The sequence below is a fragment of the Aptenodytes patagonicus genome, chromosome 5, assembly GCF_965638725.1.
Source record: "Aptenodytes patagonicus chromosome 5, bAptPat1.pri.cur, whole genome shotgun sequence".
NCBI classification, from domain to species: domain Eukaryota; kingdom Metazoa; phylum Chordata; class Aves; order Sphenisciformes; family Spheniscidae; genus Aptenodytes; species Aptenodytes patagonicus.
This window is the reverse complement of record NC_134953.1, coordinates 59,828,996-59,837,424: the sequence shown is the minus strand read 5'-3', so window position 1 is coordinate 59,837,424 and position 8,429 is coordinate 59,828,996.

Below are 8,429 nucleotides of genomic sequence, written 5' to 3'. Positions count from 1 at the left end.
ATGTACTACTTAAAAATATAAATTGTCACTTTTATCAGAACTTTTGGCAGTTTACTTTATTTTAGAAGTAAAACTGGTGGTTAAGGTTTTAAGACTTCCAATGGGCGTTGTTTCAATCATGGTTAATATGCACCCAGGATAGCAATACCGACATAAGTGTGCAGTTGTACAAAAATCTAGAGAACTGTCGCTGCCTAGAGCACCGGGTGCTAACTTTTTGCTGTATTTAAGTACAACTTATGGCATTACAGAAGAATCCTATAATCTATGTGCGGGTTCAGGATGGAAAGCCAAACCCTTGGCTGGTGCAGTTGGTGGATCACTACAGAGTTGTCTGGACAGTGTCTCCCTCTTCTCATCTGATGGACCATTTCTTACATGGAAGGTCTACCAGACCATACCAATCCACCTGCAAATATCACATACTCTACAGAAACTGCAGAGTCTGATTATTGTAAAAATGCACATTCAAGTCAGTATATAGGAAATAAAATATAAATGGATTTACTTTAATGTGATGCAAGTGAATACTGGTCTTCATCCACCTGTTTTATAAACTCCATTTCCTATCTTGGGTACAGGCTGTTAATTCTTAAATGCCTTCAGCTTGATGTCTCCTACTTGGGATACAACTGCAGGAAGTATTGTGACCTAAAGATTGACATACATGTCATTTGTACAAGTGCTCTTTATTTCTTCATGCAGAAAAAAAGTGGAATAAGCATCTGTGGCAGCATTTGTTAAAGCCTGGATAAAGCTAAATGATCACAGAGTCACTCTAGCCTCAAAAGATATGAACGGACGCTTGCTTTCAATTACAATTTCTTTTATAGGGTGAAAGTGGACAGGGAAGTTTGAATGACAAATGAGAGAGATAAAATAATGAGAATGTTAGTGGCTATGCCTGCACTTTCTTTCTGGGTGGAATGACTTCTTGTGGTAGGTCCCACACTGTCAGCAGAAGACGGTAAATCTACCTGAATGCAAGCAGCAGGTATCTAGGCTTCAGAAAGTGAAGACATGATCTCGGTCACAACTGCTGTTACGGAGCTCTAATGAATAAGTTTCAAATGGCCAAAGATCTGCTGCGTTGCTCAAAATGTTTTCTGGATTCTGTTTCCAGTTCTCAATTTCCATTGCTGAGAACATCCCTGAAAAGTAACTACAGAACTACTTCCAGCCCAGGACAACAGAAGAAACAGTTCCCACAGCATTGCAGAGACTGCTCTGATTCTTATTTCTACCAAGGAGTTTTGATCCTAGCAGCTGGTTGGAAGCAAATATAGCTGTATCTTTATAGCTTCTAGGGGATGGGTCAACACTGTTTGGGTCCCAAAAGGACTTGCAACATAATACATTTCAAAAGTCCTTCTCTTCATTTATCCTCAGTTGTAGTCATGATCCTTTGCGATTGACTTCTTTTTCTTTAACTAGGAAATCCCTAGGAATATTGTAGATTCGTAATTTTGGATCTATTGCAGGCTGTTGTAATAGGTAAATGAGACTAATACTTAGCTACAGAAAACATATCAGAATTAATATTATCTTCATGTATCCATCCATATGTTTAGGAAATCAGGCTAAAAGAAAAAAATACAATTACTCATCAAAGACTCCTACCAGGAGCATAATATCTGCTGTATTCATTCATCAAACACAGACCCTGTCTCAGATGGAGTGAGAGCACTCAGATTTAGGGCTGGAAAATGTAACAGAGATTTCGTGGTGCAGATGGGAAAATTCTTATTAATTGGTTTTCACATTTTTTCCCCCAAATTTGAGTAAAAGTTCAGGTGAACTCTTATTTTGGGCCATCCTTCTTTGGAGAAAAGGCAGCTGTGTAATTCTTGTTTTATCGCTTACATGCTATTCCTGGCTCTGCCTCAGTGGATGACCTTGGCTAGTCATTTCCTTTCTATAAAGTGGCAATTGGGCTATTTACTCCCTTCCCTTAGGTGCTAGGAAGCTTAATTAATATCTGCTTTGAGATCCTCAAAAGGTGCTAAAGTGTTACTATATACTAAAAACAATCTTTGTAGCTCTAAACATAGAAGAGAAAAGGGACTATTAAATAGCTGTCAGTTTGGAAGGTGCTGTATGAAGCGTACAGGGTGAGTGTATAATGTACTGCCTCTATTCCTGAAAGCAGAGACCTTTCTGCAATGACCCTCTGTATGACTTGTATCTCTGTAGAACAGTTGTCCCATCCAAGCTCCAAACACTACCAAATGACTCTCCTCCAGCCTATTTTCTTCAGAAAACAGGGGAGCACACTTGCAATGGAAGATGAACATCACTGTATGGGAAGGAGCACAACTTGCATCATGAGATCTGAACATGGAACAGAAATCCTGTTGCAGGAGCTTCCCTGGTGCTCCTGTACACCTTGAATGTGCAATCTGCAGCTTTTTATCAAACCATATGATTTATGAAATATGGGTGGCTACGCACTGATGCCTCAGCGCAGCTTGGCTATGCTCTGTGGTTCTCTCACCTGAAGAATGTGGATGACACTCATGGTTAGTCAAGAGAAGCTGCCAAGCATCCTCTGATATATAGTACAGAGATTGCAGCGCACAGAACTTGTAAGAAGAACAAAATCAAGTTCTTGGCTTCCAGGCATTACCATGTATCTCAAACCAACCTTCAAAGAAAGTTATTACACTGGAGTGAGAGCAGATCAAATCAGACTGTAATGTTTGCTTATTATTGTCAGTTTTCAAACTGCAACCTATGCTAACTCTGAGCAATTTGTCCTTCTATTTGAAGCTGATTGAGAGCAAAACAAAATGGCTCAATTATAAAGTTACCATAGCTGGATCTTTTTAAAAGTGAGCCTAACTTAATTTCAGATCTGCCTCATTCTGAGGAAATCTCTGCTGTAATTTGGCAATCTTCTCAGGATGGTCCTGAGGGGGTAGCATAAAATAAGAAGGCAATTCACTTCCATCAGGCTTCTGGGTTTGCAGCTTAAGCTGATGGTATTGAAATGAAGATGAGATTTGCTTAAACCTCTTCTGGAGTGAAACAGCCATTTCCAGCCTCTGCCGTATCTCAGCGTGGAGTGGCAGTAGGGAGGGTGGATGGAGTGTAGGTGCAGGTGGGATGACATGATCCATACAAAAATTCAGCATGTTCTCCTGGAGAATGGTGAGGTTCTTGAAAACTGAAATTAAAGTGATTCAAACTGTCCTCTTCGGAGCATATAAAAATCATATGCTTTAAAAACAAAGAGAAAAAAAAAGCTCTAAGAATGGAAGTGAGACTCTGCAAACTCTGTTGTGCCCACAAAGCCACTGAGACTGCTAAGCACAGCCCCAGCTAGACGGTTCAAGATCGTTGCCCCTTTCCTGAAGATAATAGGAAGGGAGCTGCCACTGACTACTGGTCCTTTGGGCGCTCAGCAGTGTTGCTTCTAGTAGCCAAGATGCCCAGTGAGATTCCTGCTAACAGACGTACAGCTTACAGAGGTGCAAGTAGGAAGCATGTAATTGTTAGAGAGCAACTACTGCAATGAATGCCTAAGAAGCCTGGATGTTAGTCACTACATGTGCTTGCCATATAATTGTTACAGCCTTTAGACAACTGAGGTAGCTCACACTGCCCACTCACTCTCTTTTTCCAGAAGATTTGGGGAAGTGACCCAAAACATTAGTTAAAATTTAATAAAAGCATTAAAAAGATTAATCAAAGCATTAATAACAGACAGTTGTTTCATCTCCAACATTTATGTTAACCTACAACAGAGCTCAAGTATTTCCCAAATATGAAATACTTCAAATACTGCAGTAGGAAGAGAAGGATTTAGCTTAGGAGGGTGCTTGGTAGATAGATAGACATAGTCTAGGAAAGCACTGAGGTAACTCCGTCCTGGGTGTTACCAACTCAAGACTACCAAGCTTGGAGACTGAGTGGCTCTTTTCACCACCAAAGTAGTCCCTTTTGGTTAAAGATGACGCTTGTGAGGTGCAAAAGCTGGTGCTGGGCTGCCTAGCTAATATAATGACGCGCTGTGGGCTGCATGTGCTGCTGCAGGAGGGGGGATACAGACTTTGGGGTCTGTGGTGCCAGTCAACCTTTCCAAGGGAAGCAATTATTTCCCTTTGAATCATCATGGTTTTAGGGGTTACCTTGCTTCCACAACGCTTTGAAGTGGTTATTCTGTTGTCTCCTGGCACAATGGCAGTATCAGAGTGAAATGATTGCTCTGCCACGCTGCTCTGTAGTCTGCCGGCAGCGTGCTGCTGGGTTGTCTATGGGAGTGTTGCTGGCCTTCTGTCCTCTCTGCACTGTGAGGGTCTTTCCCTACCAGAGGTTTCTCTCTCTCTCTCCGCTACAGGTGCTCACGTTCTCTCCCACTTTTTCCTAAGACTTGTCAAAGCCTTTAGAATCAGGGGACTGAGTATTATGAACAAATTAAAAAAAAAACAAAATCAAACCACCAAACAAACCACCACACACACCAAAATCAAGCAATGAAAATTCAGTGCCTAGGTTCCTGCATCTCACCAGAATTACACACAAGCAACTGCAGCTTAGTTCTGGGCTTGGCTGAATCTTGCCAGCTTAAAATAAAAATAAAGCCATTATAATAACAAATTTCCACTGGGTCATTTTCCTAAGTAACATGGAGAGAAAAATACAAAGCCTGGAGTAAACACCAAAAAAAATCAGACAATACCGACCTACATATACAGAGAAAGATTTTGGGAAGAATTATTATGTGTGACCCAGTCTGTGTGTTACCTATGCATGCGTTTACTGTATTTTTTTTACACTGCCATGTCAGAGCATCTAGAACTTGACATTAGACATAAAACAAACCTTTGCAGAGAGGTCAGCTTTTGCAAACAGATAAATAATCCTTTTAACTTGTGACCATGGTTAATGTGCACATTTCCTTACACTTCACAAGTGGCGAATGAGAGGTCTGATTAAACATGATACAAAAAGAGCTTGCAAGTAGCACTGTTTACTAACATTTCAATTTCTATGCCTCATTTATTAGACTTAGAATAAAAAGGTTAGAGGGGTGTTTGGGATTGTCTTTAACCTTGATGATATTTCCACTGAAGCAGCATAATGGCTCTTAATTGCTTAAGTGAAGAGAACATGTTGACATGTCCTTCTTTGTGCTTAAAGCTCTGTGCCTAAACCATTATGCTAATTCAAGCATTATATACACCAAAGTATTTATGGGACTGACACAAGTGATGTTGCAGGTAAAGGGCTGTGAAATGGTCTGTAAACAGAGAGAATTGATTCCAGGCCCAAAGCAATGCTGTTAAAGTCACAGACATTGAACAGCCAGCCCTACAATTTCTATCCAGATTGTCAAACTGGGTCAGACAGTGTCAGCAGGGCTGCCATTATAGATCAGATGGGTGGCTTTAATAATATGTAAACCAACCACATAAACGCAAATTAACATGGAAGCAATACGGACTTGACTGTGCCTTTTTTTTCCTGTGCGCAGCAGTTTTGGTCACAGAATACTCAGTTGTAACATTTGCTAAAACATTTAGGTGTTTAAAAAAAAAAGAAAGAGAAGAATATCAGCAGTACGACTTGTTACTGCATTTTTCCTAGTCGAGAGAAGAGCACTGCAATTTGAAGGGATCACAAAGAATGTCTACATCATGTGAATCTCTGTACAAAAATAAATAGTCCCGTTAGGGGGTTTCATTTGCTTATCCAACATATGAAGCTGGGTAGATTATTTGTATTTTCCTCCTTGGGTCTAATGCTAACAGTGCGGTTTTACGTTATGCTGAAATAATTTATTTTCTTGCTTGTTTTATTACTAATAACCCATAGTTTTTGGCACTGAATAGAATTTTGAAAATACAGTTTCCTTTAAACCCTGCATCTAATTTATTGTTTGCATTTCACTAATTTTAGACAGCTAAATGAGACTGATCAGCTCTGCCTTTATTTCTGCTTATTTTTATTTTTGCCTCTGGAGTACTAGGACTGACACTTTTCTGTTTAGTTTTAAAACAATGCAGAGTAATGTCTCAGTCTCTGTATCTTTCTTATACACTCAGGGAAGACATTTCACTGATTTTGATTTTTTTAAATATCATGAGAACAGTATCATTCAATCTAGACCTCATGTGCAAAATGTAAACCTCAGCAGGAAGTCCTATATTCACAGTAGTCTGTAAAGCATTATTATACTTTGATCATTATTTAAATGACAAAATAATTTAAATAAATACAAAATAACTGATTTCATAACAACTTTTTATAAAAAGAAAAATATAAATGTTTACCTTGAATTCACTTGAGTGTCCTTTGAAGCTGATCCTTCAAGAAAAAAGAAATTTGAAATTCAACAGACCTGATTATAGATAAAAATCTAGAAAAATACGGAATAGTTGTACCTATTTCTTCATAGCAGAAAAGCTATGTATTTTCCAGCAAAGCACACCTTGGTCACGCATAAGCATTTTCTCTTTTTTCCACCCTTGGATATTTTTGATTTAATGTCATTTTATAGATTGCTGCATCGCTAAAAGAGTTACACTGCAAAAACATTACCTGACCATGCTACTCAAAAATATTTTGGAATTATGCATCTGAGATGGGCATGCCCATTGAGATTACCAGTATATTCACTGAATTCTGACATTTCTTGGATCAAATGTATAATATCATAACAAAATATTTGATGAGTGTGAAGAGATGTATTTTTTAGGACATTCCCTTCAGTTGTGAAGCGATTAATTTTGCAATATTCTGAAGGGAAGGGTAGTTACATTAAGAGGCTGAAATAGGATGCAGGACCCAAAGTGGTATCAAAGATTGTCTTTGTGAATTTGAGCAAGACACTTAATCTAAATCTCACTTTTCAGTCTGTAAAATGGGACTGACAGTATTTCCTCTCCTATTGAGATAGCTGGACAGACAGGGATCGTCCTAGCTCCTCGTCCAGTGGGTCGTCCCTCCTATAACTACCATTCAAATACACATGGCTGCTAGATACTTCTCACAAATATATATGTATCACCTGAAACAGCCTGTTTGGAAAATGGGTTTCCAAAATATGACGGAAGATATTTTTGTCTGTGTTTATACTAAATGGCAGTATGTTCATTCCTTTTAAAATGCTGTTAGGCTATTTAAGATTTATACATTTACTGAGTGGTCACTATCAGGTTGAAAAATGATATGTATTATCTTCAAAAGCAAATTTTCTTGCCCAATATGATCAACAGCCCTTGAACTGTAAGAATTCTACCAGGCTAAAATATGTTGCAACATTTCTTTAAGTTACTTACTTTCTGTTTTTCTCTCACCTTGGAAAATGAAAACAGAATAGTCTGCCTCACATTCACTTCTCAACATTTTGAATTTCAAGGGGTTTCAGCTTTTCTTGCCAGTGTAAGATGCCAAATGGGAAAAGGAAGACTCCTATAAAACAAAACAATGTAAAGTGAAGCGGAATCTTTAAAAAGAATTAGTTCAGATCAGTTGGTTTTTTTAAACAATAACATAATTGTCTGATTTTGTATTCATAATTACATGACATGTACTATGGTGACATGTAGTGTAACAAATCAGTAAGGTCTTCAGTTTCCATTTTTAATTGTACGTTGAAGGTAGTAGTTCTGTGGCAATGCAAAATTCCCAGGTGCTGAGAATGATATTCTGTGGGCTTTGGGAGGCTTAGAGGTCCATCCACTGTCCCAGTGGATTTTATTTCCTGAAAGAATCACTTTGAGGGAAACGCTTTGGTCCAGGAGATGAATGAAACACAGTTGATGAATGAAGGGAGAACTGAATGTTTGCAAAAACCCCTCCAAACTGATCTGTGGATTCACCTCCTAGAAGGAGAACTCAGAAGAAAACGGTTCTGGGAAGACCATGAGCATTACCTCCAGCTTCCCCTGGTACTGCCTTTGATAGGGAGATGTCTGCATTTCAATCAAGTGGCATAAGCATGCAGACAAAACCAGGTATTCCCACACCACACAGGCTCCTTCCAGAAGCTGGACATCTGCACGGCCCCACGGCACTGACCTCAGAGGGCTGGGTCTCCTCAGGGCCCCCAGACTCCAGCACCTCACCCCATTAACTCAGCTTCTCCATAAACTGCTTTCTCCAACCCTGGAGAGCTACGTGCCCCACCGTCAATCAGTTGGCAAAACCAGAGAGAATTTATGGCTGGTGTTGATAGCAGGCACCAAGGCAGTCCTTCATAACCCCTCCGACCTGGGGAGAAGCCAACACCGCCTCTCTCAGCCCCACCTCTTCGCGAGTTTTTAGATCTGCACATGTGTTGATGTGTCTTTGGTTCCTCTGTCCCTGAGAGGTGAGGATGCAGTCTGATGGCTCAGGCGTTCAGGGAATACAGAGCTTGTGATCTTTTTAAATTTTTTTTTTTGTTAAAATCGTTTGTGATGAGACTATTTAAAAAATCCAGA